This window comes from Ictidomys tridecemlineatus, chromosome 3, assembly GCF_052094955.1.
Source record: "Ictidomys tridecemlineatus isolate mIctTri1 chromosome 3, mIctTri1.hap1, whole genome shotgun sequence".
Taxonomy (NCBI): domain Eukaryota; kingdom Metazoa; phylum Chordata; class Mammalia; order Rodentia; family Sciuridae; genus Ictidomys; species Ictidomys tridecemlineatus.
Window position 1 is genome coordinate 160,034,233 of NC_135479.1, and position 13,941 is coordinate 160,048,173.

At 40.2% G+C, this 13,941-nt stretch overlaps 2 long non-coding RNA genes across 3 annotated transcripts in view; one reads left to right on the forward strand and one right to left on the reverse strand.

Moving 5' to 3' along the window:
• The first annotated feature begins 1,840 nt into the window (after window positions 1-1,840).
• LOC144376426 (uncharacterized) overlaps window positions 1,841-13,941 on the forward strand; it is a 35,620-nt gene continuing 23,519 nt past the window's right edge. The window contains exons 1-2 of one of the 2 annotated variants that reach the window (XR_013436908.1): window positions 1,841-1,885; window positions 3,872-3,945. This is a non-coding gene — a long non-coding RNA (uncharacterized LOC144376426). Of the gene's footprint in view, window positions 1,886-3,519; window positions 3,946-13,941 lie in introns of those variants that run through there. The other variant, XR_013436907.1, reaches the window with a different exon arrangement.
• LOC144376425 (uncharacterized) lies at window positions 6,447-9,714 on the reverse strand. Its single transcript, XR_013436906.1, has 3 exons — window positions 8,576-9,714; window positions 8,184-8,244; window positions 6,447-6,667 (listed from the first exon to the last, which is right to left on the reverse strand). It is a non-coding gene; the product is annotated as an uncharacterized LOC144376425 (long non-coding RNA).

The following is a 13,941-nucleotide window of genomic DNA, read 5'->3' on the forward strand; positions in this document are numbered from 1 at the left end:
TGCTGAGGCTGGCTTTGAACTTGAGATCTTCCTTCCTCAGCCTCCCAAACCACTGGATTACACTAAGCCCAGTCCAAGGAATACTCACTATTAAGATTATTCTCATTTACAAACTGGGGAACCAAGGAATATATTTCTAGTTAAGATCACCTAAGATCATTCATCTAGTAAGTGGCAGAGTCACCACAAAACATTAACCAAAAAATTCTAATTCCACTTTCATATGTATCCACCCAAAATGTAAATGATTATGTATTTCCAACTGACCCACTAAGATCATTTAAAGATAGAATCCTAGAGTTTAATAGCTCTGCTTGAATCCTCCAAGGGCATAGCAGGAATTCAGAGATTGTGGGCATAGAGGAAAGAAGTTCAGGATGTTTTTCATGACCCTATTGTGTCTCATACAGAAGAATGTTAGGGATGTCGGATATTTTCCTTGTCATCTCTGAGGTCAGGTCATCTAGCTCTCTTCTGGTTAGGCTATACTGTAAGAAACTCATAGAATGCTGAAGAGTACAATGAGCAAAACCAGCATAACAGATGGCAGAAACAAATTCAACTTGACCTCTTTAAGACAGCATCAACATCAGGACTGTCCCAGGCACTGCTTCTTAGTCCTTTACTTTTTAACCTCCGAAAAAAATCCTGAGATTAGTACTATTATTTTACCATGGTATAAATTAGAAAAGAGAGACAAAGAGATTAACTTGACCAAAGTATTCAGCAAGTAATAGCAGGTCTATTATTTAAACCCAATCCAGTCCTCTGTTCATAGTTCTTACCACTAGATATTTTCCCCTCCCATATATTTATTTTCAAAAATATAAAGAGATGGTTTTTTAATATGAAAGGAAGAAAAGTATAGTAAATAGTTAATGTTTTTTCAAACTTCACTTTTTACTAAGTTTAACTGCTCCTTCCATTCCCAAAAGCACATTGTCACTTTTTATGTCCCAATGAATGACAGCATTTGCATGTAAAAACTTCAATACCTGTAAACACTGAGCAAAAGAAAACAGATATTAATGAAAAGTCCTGAAATGTCCCATTCACTAGTTCACACAGAGTCATTATACTAGTAGTTGAGGCCTGAGCACAGCCTGTAGTATTTAGCCAAAGACCCTGTAATACTTAACATTTATACAGAAACACATCCTCTCATAAGAAAACATAATACCTTGAATTTTAAGAAGATCCCTTCCCACACTTAGATCTCATCTAGAGACAATATTAAATAGTGTCTCATTTAATATTGTCCCTCCTTTCTTATTTTTTTTATACAAGGCATTTCTACGTTGTGCAGGCTGACCTCAAATGATGTGCCTGCTAGCTTCCTGAGCTACTAAGACTGCAGATATCAGCCACATGCCCAGCTCCTCCATCACTGATTTCTTTCTGTCTGCCTCCCTTCTTTCTTTCCTTTCCTTTCCCCTTCCTTTTTTCCTTCCTTCCTTCCTTCCTTCCTTCCTTCCTTCCTTCCTTCCTTCCTTCCTTCCTTCCTTCCTTTCTTTCTTTCTTTCTTTCTTTCTTTCTTTCTTTCTTTCTTTCTTTCTTTCTTATGGTTTTTGTTCTTGCAGGGCTGGACATCAAACCCAAGACACTGTGTACACTAGCCAAATTGTCTATCACTGAGTTATATCACCAGTCTCTGGAATTGATTTTTAAAACTTTATCTTCAATGGTCTGTCTTATAAAATGATGGATAAGTGCATATAACTTCTAGGCCATTTTAGGCTTAAGTGCCTGAGTGTACCCAGCACTTGGTGAATAAGCATAAGTTATTTAGAAATTAGTTCAATAGTAGAGAATAAACTTGTGGTTATTTGCACTTGAACCTCAGGTACCCAGAAGTCTCATCAAGGTGAGCCACAGAGAAAAGCAGGTAAGATAGTGGGTGGTCTTGTTGCATTCAGGGGTTCATCAATGTAATGTACTATGTCTTCTTCATTTCTTCTCTGTTAGATTTTATGACAAGCTGTATCCACACCTGACATCAACAATAAAAGAATATGTCTATGGTAGAGTTCAGTGGTAGAGCACTTGCCTAGCATGTGTGGGGCTCTAGGTCTGATCCCCAATATTGAAACAAAGAAACCAAAACCATCACAATTAAAAAGAAACTATTAAATAAAGTTATTTTGTCCATCTACAACTAAAAGTATTTAAACAAAAAAAAGTAAGAATAAATTCCTCCCTTCCTTAAATACAAGAATGAGATTGTAAAAATTTCTTTGCCCCATGTTTTTGAATATAAATTGAGGGGATAAATTATGCACTTGGGAACAGTTAGTTGATTTTTTCTTATTCCCCTCAGTGTAGAAAAACAAAATCTGCACACTATTTGTAAGTGCTAAAATTCTTATTTAAAGTATTGTACTATTATACAAACAAAAACTGATATAAATGCTATAATCATATATTACTTAAGAAGCATTAAATCAGGTTCTAGTCAAGAATGAAGGCACAGAAAAATACAGTAATTGTAAGTCATAATTTAAAAATTTTGGCACAGAAACGGAGACCCAAGTGAATGCAGTCAGAACAACTCCTGAAATTGATTTTATATCAACTATAAAAAGTGAGAAAAGCCAATTGAGTAGGAATAGATAAATTCTTGTTAAGTTTTTATTAGTTTTTAAAAGTTACAAAACCTACTTTGTTAAGGAATATAGTATTGAGAACTATGCAAGAGTTCTAATTTCTTTCCTTCTTAGGTGGAACACAAACTTAGAATTCAATTTTCAAGAAAGTTACCTGAATAAAAATAATCGCCTATGTAGTATGCCAAGTTTTAATTCACTGTGTATTATAGAATAGTCTATCATAAACATTTATAATTTGTCATTTATGACAATGATCCCTATTACATCAGGACAGAGTAGGATCCATTTCAATGACAATAAGCAAATCATTAACCTAGTCTCCTCTATTTAGAAAAAGTTACCTGGGGAAAGATGGAACACTTGTTTTTGGCTGAGAATTAGGCAATTTGGAAGATTCTACAAACTTAAAAAAAGGACATCTGGAAATTCATTAAAAAATATGAAGAAACAACCAATTTCTTCACCGTCAATGAAACAGACATAATGATCTTAAAGTTCGATATGTGTCTTGCTTTGTCTGCAATGATTCTAGCCCCAGTTTTCAGTGGGAAGGGGTGGATGTGCAAGAGGAGGGATAATGGGGATTTAGCATAAAGAGACTTTACCTCTGAGCTACATCTCCAGCCCTATCTTTTTTAATTTTGAGATAGGGTCACACTAAGTTGCTTAGGGCCTTGCTAAGTTGCTGAGGCCACCCTTGAACTTGCAATTGTCCTCTCTCAGCCTTTGAGTGATGGAGATTACAGACATGTACCACCAAACCTAGCTGAGTGGCATATTTTTAATTATAGCCCCATTAATTCTCAGAAGTGCCCTAACTGGATGATAAAATATTGTGATGAATATAATGAGATTTGTTAGTGATAATAATTGTTCTTCAAAGGCTTAACTGGGCATGTGTAACTCCAGTTACACCAAGGCAGAAGTAGGAAGATCACAAGTTCCAGGCTTGCCTAGGCATCTTTTCGACTGGGCACATAGCTCAGTGGTAGAGCAACTGTAGATTCAATCCCTAATACAAAAAATAAAAATAAAATAGGGTCTGTAACTCATTCCCAAGGCATCCTACAATGAAGGGCTAAAACTCACATCTGAGATAAAACAAGATGGGATAACTTGCAGAGATTGTGTAAAACAAAAATTCCCCTTCTTGGAAAATCTTCCTTTTAATCATCTCTTGTTAACCCCACATCACCCTAGTTTGTCCCAAAGAATGCAAAATCACCACTCTGTACATTGCAGTAATCTGTGCCTCATCCATGCAGGTTGCTGTAACAACAACAGTCACTGGCCCACCAGCAAGGTACTCCATTACTACAAGCAAATCTTCTCCTACCAGGTAACTAAAATTAGAACATTCAAAACTTCCACTCTATTTTTTTAAACATTTGACACTCTATATTCAAGTTCAAATATTAAGCACCATAATGATAAAACAACAGAACTGATAGTTTGAGAGCAAAGAAGAAAACTGTAAAGTTAATATGTCACAGCACAAAAATGTCCGAGGGTCATTATGATATTCATTATGATTTTGAAGTCATAGTTTGCCCATAATAGTTGCCTAGGTATATATTTTGAACTTTTCCAACAAAAATAACCCTACAATTAGAGATTACTGATCTTGTTTTGCAGATACAGAGACAGGCTTGGAGAGATTAAGGAACTCATCTTAGATTACATAGTATGTCACAGAATCAGCATCTGAAGTCAAGGTCTCATAATTCCAAAGCCTGTGGCTTATCTTACTTAGCATTCCATGCTGACTTGAAATATTATTTTAAAAAGCACCAAATGTACCTGAAAATTTATTTCCATTAATGCATACTCCAAAATTAGGGATAAAGCCTGAAAAATATATCACCAATTCCTCACCCTAAACAATTTATGTAAGAAATAAAAAGGCCTATAACCATATAATATAATCAATTGTATCATATTTTACTAGTGGGCTTTCATTCATATGTATGATTGAATTATATTCTTAATATTCCATTCTGTCTTTAAAAAAACAACAAACAAAACTTCAATTTCTAAACATGACCTCATGTATCTTTTTTGGAGGGGGTTACCAGGGATTGAACTAGAGGCACTCAACCACTGAGCCATATCCCCAGCCCTATTTTGTATTTTATTTAAGACTCACTGAGTTGCTTAGGCCCTTTCTGAATTGTGGAGGCTGACTTTGAACTCATGATCCTCCTTGCCTCAGCCTCTCTAGCTGCTGGGATTACAAGCTTACACTACAGCATGTGGTCTACAGGAGCTTTTGATGAACATGTACAATTTACCTACAAAGAATAGCATTTAAAATCTAAAAACTAATCTAAACATTTCAGAAAGAAATGTGTGTAGTCAACTTTGTGGCTTAAGACATGAATCTCAGCTGATCATTCCTTAATGTTTCTGTGTCTGATCATTTGCATGAATAGACACAATATCAGCAATGTCCTTCATTTAGCTGATTTTTCACACTAACACAAGTAATATCCTTGTAGCAAAAGGACCTTCTCAGTATTGACACTTCAAAGTGGCTAGCCTCCATCAAACTACAAATTTCCATGATTTTATCCCAATGATTAAAAGAACCTCAAACATATTTACCTGTCTAAGAAGTGAATGATGTTATGATTCTTTTATTCTATCATCACCAAGAGCTCATTAAGGATCAGTTCCTTCTGTGGGTGTTTCTGTAAATTAATCTGTTTAATAGCAACCTATAATGGAAACGTAATTAAAAAATAAATCTGTGGTTTTCCTAATTCTCTTAGAAAGTAACAAACACCAACCTGTTAATAATTTGTAGTAACACATGATATTATTATATAGTGAGATTATAACTGACAAATGAGTATTTGGACTTGCATACTGAATATGCACATTATTTTCCACTACCAGGACCCTAAATCTTTTTCTAATTTTTCTTGAAGTTGATTAGCCCACCTAAGCTCAGCCCAGTGCCAAGAATTACTCCTCTTGTCCCTCCTACCTGGGAAAATACTTTTTACAATATTTGCTTATTCATGATATAATGCCTTATTTGTTCTCCCTAAAGTGAGAATGGTATGAAATTATATAGATTAATTCTTGCAACATATTTAACTTTAAAAATTACATTGCTATTGATTATGCTTAGCTTCATCTAGTTTTTCCCCTAAAAGAAAGCTAATATACATGTAGTGGTAGACCCAACCTGATCTTTTCTTAAAATTGGGAGCCATCGCCACAAAACCATGAAAAGATAATTTCGGCTTTACTATAAATTACTGCAAATTCTGAACCTGCTTGGAATGCCTGCGCGTGCCTTGAACTCACCCATGCCTGGGCTCTCTGACCAGAGAGCAGCTCTCTCTGAAACTTTAGTGACGCCTAACAAATCTTGGCCTTCCCTGGCCAGATAACAACCCTCTCTGAGGCTCTAATGACCTTCATCAATTCTCTTGTCGGGGCCAGCAAAAATGTAAACTACCATTTGTGTTATGCTTGTCAGAGTTTTGTTATCTGTAAACCCCCTTTGTGTAACTTTCTGGGCTATAAATCTGGACTTCAGAAAGCAGCTGCTGCTGCCTTGTTTTGGGTGGGAGAGGCAGCCCGGCCTGTCGCAATGATAAGCTTGCTTTAATTTGATTTTAATTGGAGTCAGTGGTCTTTTCTTGTGTCCTGGTCTAACAGTAGAAGTATGAGAAAGGTGCTAACTTTTATTGACCCAGAGCCACATCAATAGCAGTAAAAACTGTGCCAGAAAACCTAAGGGGAAAAAGACACAATCAGAATTGAGACTTGTAAATCACAGCCATTTATACTATTCCAAAGACTTTGCCCTTCTCACAATTGCAAAAGGATCAAAGAATAAAAAAGGAAAGAGAAAAGAGGAGGCAATCATTGTAACCAAAACTTTTATTTGAAATATTTCAGACCTACAGAAATATAGGGAGGAAAGGTAAATAACATAGACTCATGAATACAGGGAAGAATTTCAACAATCTTCCTTCCCATCTCTTTTAAAATTATCATGTGTGGTGGCACATGCCCATACAAGGACTCAGGAGTCAGCTCAGTACCTAAAATAAATAATAGTAAATAGATAAGTTTACCTTGATTTCTGATATATATCCATATGCATAGGTATTATTTCATTTATTATTAATTGTTCAAAATATTAGGTGATTTTCAGTATTTTTATTACTAATAAAATTAATGTTAAATTGAATTTAGTTGTTAAAAAGAAATTCCCAAGAAAGTTTCCAAAAATTCTCATTCTACATTCTACTAATTCAAACTAAATTCACAGAACACTTTCTACAGATTAATAACATTGCTCTCAAACAATAGAGGAAAGAGCTTAGTAAAATAAACACATTTCTGAATAAAGTCAGAATGGCAGACTCAAAGATCAATACTTATTGGTAGGATTCAAAACCATTTATGTATTTATTTACTTTTTTAGAACTGGGGATTGAACCCAGGTGTGCCTCACCCCCAAGCTTACTTCCCAGTCCTTTTTAATCTTAGGATCTAACAAAATTGCTGAGGCTGGCTGAAAACTTACAAGCAGGCTAACTCAGCCTCCAGACTTGCTGAGATTATAGATGGGTACCACCCCCTAGAAGCTAGATGTATGGGTTTTTGCCTTGCCAAGGATGGAACCCAGGACCTCATGTATCCTAGGCAAGCTCTCTACACTTAACTACATGTTCAGCCCCAAATCAATACTTTTATGGCCTATCATCCTGAAGTAAAATTGTGTCTTAATTATGTCATGGGTCATTTTTCCATCTAATAATCCCTGGCCATCTATGAGAAATAACATTCAAGAAGAAACAAATTTTCAAAAAACATTTTACAAAGATATAATGCCTAGCCTCCCTTTCACTTCAATGAGCCAATTGAAAATGAATGAAGAAAACACATCCACTATCATGAGATCAGGATCCAATGGCAGGCCTCAGAGCTCTGTCTGGGAACTGCATTATGTGCCACCACATCATAGTCCCCTGCAAGTCCCATTAGTAGTTCTCTCTTCCTGGCTCCATGTAAGGTGATTACTATGTAAAATCTCTCTTAGCTGGTGAGGAATTTCATGTTCAATTGTCCCTTAAATGACATTGAGGCTTTAAAAACATAAAATACATAATTTGGGGTCCAAGTTTTAGATATAATACTTATACACAATATGAAAGAGAAAAACCAGTGAAATAGAAGACTAAATATAGAAAGCAAAAATCCATTGAGTTAAGTGTTATGACTTTTAAAGAAGCCATAAGATTATTTGTCAAAAAAGCTGTAACCAGAATGTTCTATGGTATAGAAAACTTATGGTTTAGTCTTATTATGTTTATCTATCCAGGGACACCTCAGTGTGTTCTGAAGCCCTGTGACCTGAACAGTGCACCTTCCAGTTTCATAATCCCCATCCTTAGGCTCCAATTGCTGCATTCCACAGACACCCCTGTTTCAATGCACACTCACTACTCTTCACACCTCCTGTAAAGGTGCAGACTGGCCACTACTTGGGGGGACTAGAGTTGGAGACTTGGATGCAAGGAGGTGTGTAGGATGTTGTGGTGGAATGTATACCTCTGTTGGCTCCCATTCAGTCCCCAGCTCTATTTGCAGACTGACAGCTTCGGTCATGTACCTGCAGAACAAAAGTTCAAGGGCAAGGGGTCACTACCACACTGGCCAGTTCTCCCTGACCACCCTCACTGAACCTCAGCTTGGAAAGCATAAAGCTCAGGGCTCTCATCCAGGAGCATCATCCAGGCAGCTGTTACCCTCTACCCCCATTTCTTGTAGCAAGAACCTACAAGGGCAAGACAGAATGAAATTCCCAGAGGCTCCAAGAGTGCTATAGACAAAACCCCAAAGGAATGGAGCAGGGAGCATCAGGGTCTTAGAGATGGAGTAAGGGACCAGGGAAAGGGACCCAGCTTCATCCTATCCCACCAGCCCCAGGTTTACCAACTTACTTGGGTCCCAGTGGCATACACATCTGGATGTAACAATTTGTGAAGCAGCCTTGGTCAAAGGGATTGTCAGGCTGGAGGGAGATGGGGATGGAAAGAGGAGCTCAGAATCAGCAGGAGTGGGCAAGACCATCTCCCAGTGACAATCCTTAAGATGGTAAAAGTTAATGCAAGGCTCAACCCAGACCTGTGGCAAGATTCCAAGGGCAGGGGAGCCCAAGAGTGACCCAGAGCCTCCAGCCTTCCCAGGCTTCTGAAAGAATGACTTCCCTGACACACTTGTGAGCAGCTCTCTTCAGACCAGTGCTGACATTGCACCCACATCTCCTGCCTTCTCAGGGCTCCCTCATCACCTTTCACCTCCCTTTGCCATATCCTTCCAGATATCATTTAAGACATTTCTAGTGCTGCTCTGCTCAACTGATGCAATAATGGTGTCTCCATCCTGCTCCCACATTATTTTCTCACCTCTTGATTTCTTTCTAAAAATATATCTTTATTGACTTTCACTATCTGGGAGGGCAGTGGAAGCAGAAATGCCCAATCATGTTTTCATAGTCACTAATCAGATGGAAAAGGAAAATCTGGGCTGAAGCCTTTAGTACTCAAAACATTAAAGGTCATGCTCCAATGTCAAGTCCTCCCATGGACACTGACTAGCTTGTACCCTTTCTTACTCTATTTTCTCTTCCCTCTGACTTCAACCATCAGTCTCTCCCCTTTCTGCTCCCAGACTAGGTTGAGTCTCAACCCCACCTCAACAGCTTTAACTAGCAAATATTCTGGAACAATGGCAAGTGACCCAGAAGCACCTGTGTTCACCCCCAATTCTCCATGGCCTCCACATTAAGACTTTGATCTTCAACACTATTGTGCACAAGAAGGAAAGCGGATTTCACATCAGAACATCTCTGGAATACACCCAAAAAGCAACAGGAACCATTGTGCTCTATGAGGTTCTGCCTCCTTTAAGGTATTCACAGCAATAAAGAAATTAGTTTCCTTCCAGGTGCAATGTTAGATGCCTGAAATCATAGTGACCTGGGAGGCTGAGGCTGGAAGATCACAAGTTCAAGGCCAGCCTCAACAACTTGTGAAGGCCCACAGTAACTTAGTGAGACCCTATCTCAAAACAAAATATATTAAGGATTGGGGTACATATGGTATAGAAAAATGCTGAAAGAAATGATAATTAATAAACTTAAAAACTGTGCACTGTTTGAATACCTCTACTCTCTCACACTCAAGGAATACAACCAGACCTGAATAGAATCCAACACCTCTAGAGTACCCAGAACAGCATCTCACACTGGCTCCACTCTTGTGGCTCCTGCTCACATTCTGGGTCTCAATGGACAGACCAACATCAAATGGTATCTTCTTGTCCATTTTTTGCCCAACTTCTTGCTGCCTCTTTTACTTCCCCTGAACTTGGGGACTCAAGACATCAGAATTCTGTCTCTTTATCTCTTTTCTTCTATCTCAAATGTTGATTATTTGTTTGTTGGTTCACTCATTTATTCAAATTTTATTTGTATACTGGATACTGAAGAACCCAGGGCCTTGCACATGATAAGCACATGCTCTACCACTCAGATACACCCCAGCAAGAAATATTTCAGGGCATCAAAACTATCTCAGTCAAAGCAGACGTGGTTGTATATGCCTGCAATTCCAGTGACTCAGGACACTGAGGCAAGAGGATCAAAAGTTAGAGAGGAGCCTCAGCAACTTAGTGAGTCCCTGCTTCAAAATAAAATATGGAAGGGACTGAGGATGTAGCTTAGTGGTAAAATGTCCCTGGATGCAATACTCAGTAGCAAAAAAAATAAATAAATAAAGTCACTGCACTGGGTTTTGAAAACACACTACAAACAGCATGGCCAGCCTACACTCAGGGTCCAGAGTGCAGCTGCAACATGAGCCCCTGGGCACGGTGGGGAGTGGCCAGGGTAGTGCAGGGAGAGGGTATCAAGGGACCTATATAGGCAACCTAGCTCACAGCACCCAGGTATATGCAGAGGAGACCCCCAGAGCGTTAAGCATTAAGACATGCAAGAAGGCTATTTCCATTCCTTCTGGTTTCAGAGGCTGTGTCCTGTCCAGAAAGAGTAGTCTCAAGAATGTCTGCTGGCTCTGCCCCTAGTTGAGAGCATCATCATGACAGCAAGGGCAGGGTCTGGACTGAGGTGGGCCAGGAAGTGAAGTGTGGAGCTAGTGAGCACTGTCAACTGTTTCAGGGAATAAGGCACAGAGGGTACAACAAGTAGAGTGGAGTCCTAGGATGTTAAGGGTGGGAGTTACTTGGGTTTTAAGATGAGACACATGTAGCTGACCACAGAAGGAATGGTAGTAATACTAATAGCAGCAGGTAGGACACTATCTGGTACCAGGCACTGTTCTATGTGTCTTGTGTGAATTAACCCATATTTCCCTGTTTTAGAGATGCGAAGACTTATAGACAAGGGGGGTAAGTAGCACAGCCAAGGTCTTCCTGCAAGTCAGTTATAGAACTGCGATTTGGACAGATGTGCTCTTTCCCTAGTGTCCTTGCCATCAAGCACCAAGTCTAGGAGGAGCTTCCGGTCAGGGATGGAGTAGGGAAGGGACTGCAAGTTGGAGCATGGAATTAGTGCCTGTTTCAGGTGCTACAAATAATGGAAAGGAGCCCTGTCTGGTGAATCCCAGAGGGCAGGCCACATTTAGGTCCCTTGAGACTGGGCAATCTGGACATGGAGGACCTCATTCTGAGCAGAGCAGAGGAGGAAGGGCAATGGCCTGGATCTAGAAGAACCACAGGATGGGGGAAGGTAAAATGCTGCCAGGAAAACTAAATGGTGAACTGAAGCTGGAGAGAGGAGGAGGAGGGCAGGCCACAGGGCTGAGGAGTAAGGGCTAAGCAGAGGAGTCACAGGGGGGAGGGGACCAGATATGGCTGTGGTGAAAGGGTGACTAATATGGGAAGTGCTGAGCCCACAGGCTCCTCTGTCTTCTCAGCTGTCCCTGGGTCTGCAGCTTTCCCCTTCCCCCAGTGGTACTGTCCACCTGTCTTCCTGAAGGAGCCTTTAGAGGAGTTGTTGTCCTACTAAAGGAGTCCCGAGGCCGTCATGACCACCCTTCTCATTCCTGTTCAACCCCCAAGTGAAAAAGCAATAAAGACCCATAGATTGGAAAGAAAGTAATGAAACTGCTCCTCATAGGTGACATGATGTTCCATGTAGAGTGAAAAACAACAACAAATGCTGGGGAAGAAACTCAGTTGTTGGGCACCCCTGATTCAATCCCCAGTATGGGAAAAACAACACCACTAAGAACTCCTGCTCTTTGGAGATGGTATGAAGAAAATGAAATGAGAAACCACGAATCGCAAGAGAATATTTACAAAATGTGGACCCTCATATAATATAGAGAACCCATATGGGTGGCTGATAAGACATGATAATATGCTCATCGTCATTGCTCACTAGGAAAACACAGACTGGAGCCCTAATGAGATACCACTACTCCTGTAATGGACAGGCTACAATTTGAAAATAAAACAAAATACCGACAAATGACAGTGTTAAATGTTGGTGAGGAAGTTTAGCAACTGGAATTCTCATGCATTGCTGGTAGAAAGAAGGAATGATAAGGTGGTTACCTTTATGTTGTTCTACCTAAGTTTACTTTGTAACTCACAATACTCACCCCTAAAACTTTTCCTAACAGAAATGGAAACTTGTGTTCAGATGCTTGTACACCAAAGTTTGTAGCATCTTTCTTTAGAACTGCCCCAAAATATCTGGCACAGTTGTCCAAACTGTATACTCAAGTCTTGGTGGTTGAGACAGGAGGACTAAAGCCAGCATCTGTAACATAGTGAGGCCCTAAGCCACTTAGAGATCCTGCCTCAAAATGTTTTTAAAAAATTCAAAAAGAAAAAATAGAGGGGACTGGGAATGCTGCTCGGTGATTAAGCATCCTTGTTTTCAATTCCTGGTAGAAAAACAAAGAAACACACAAAGAAAAACTACTGCCCCAAGCTAGATACAATGTAAAAATCCTTCAAATGGTAAATGTATTACACTATGCAGGGCACCCATACAGGACTACACAGAAATAAAAGAAAACAGACTACTGATATGAGCAACAACATAGATGACTCTCAAATGTGTTGTGCTAAATGAATGAAGCCAGACTAAAAAGCACACAACTGCACGGATACATGATTCTGGGAAGCAAAAATCCACAAGGATGTAGGGAGAGAAACTGACAAGAGATGAAAGGATTTTCTGGAGTAATGAAACTGGTCTAACATGACCATGGTGGAGAGTACTCAATGGTATGCATTTGTCCAAATCCCAAACTATAGACGAAAAGGATAAATTTTTTGATTTGTAAATTATTCCTCATTAATGCCATTTTGAGGAAATTTTGCCATGGCTTCCAGGTTTGACTTCATCCAAACTAATTACCAGGATTGAGTTTCTGGGCCTTTCTAATCTTGACCCCATGGGGTTAACCTCATTGCTCATGCCACCCTGTGCTTGAATTAGATCCCTTTGTCCATTGTTGTTTTCACACACTACTTCCATGTTTCCATGCCTTTGTGCACAGGTGTGTCTCTCACAGGCAATGCAATCTGGCCTTCTGCCAATCCAAAATCACACACCATCCAAGGACACACAGAGTGGCATGTCCTATTCTACAGCCCTTGCCTTGCCAAACTCCCAGCTTCTTCCTGTCTGCTACACACTCAGGACCAACCCCATCTCTTCGAGTGTTCCTGGGTGTCAGCTGGTGTTATTCTGATTGCAAGCTGCTTATCAGCATGAGGGCAGGATGTATTTACTCACCTCTATACCCATCCATCAAATAACACACAGCCTAGCTCACAGTAGGCTTTCAATGCAATGCGCCCAGGAGGGAGCATGACCACCCAGCTCCATGGGGAGGAGACATCTGGGCTGCATCTTAAGATGTGGGTCAGGAAGGACTCAGGGGCACCATCAGGGCCAAGGGCAGTGGAGAAAGCAGAGATAGTGCCTAGTGGCAGAGGTGGCCAGCTGGGTATCAGGGTAAACACATTTGGTCCCCTTACCTGGGTCTCATAGGGGCGCCTTGCAGTGCTCACCGCACTGGCCTTGATAAGCAGCTGCAGGATGAGTCGCACCAGGAGGCTAGCGGAAGGTACAGCCACTATGATGCTGTGCACAGGCTAAGAAGCCAAGCCAGGGAACAGTTCCCTCCTGGCCCCGCCTTTCCATCGACCCCTCCCCTTTCCTTTTCGTGCCCCAACTGCCCCCACCCACCAACTCTTCCTCCCTGGACTGGACAATTAGTCTACTACACCTAAGCCCAACCTCACCCACTTCACTGTGGTCCTTCCT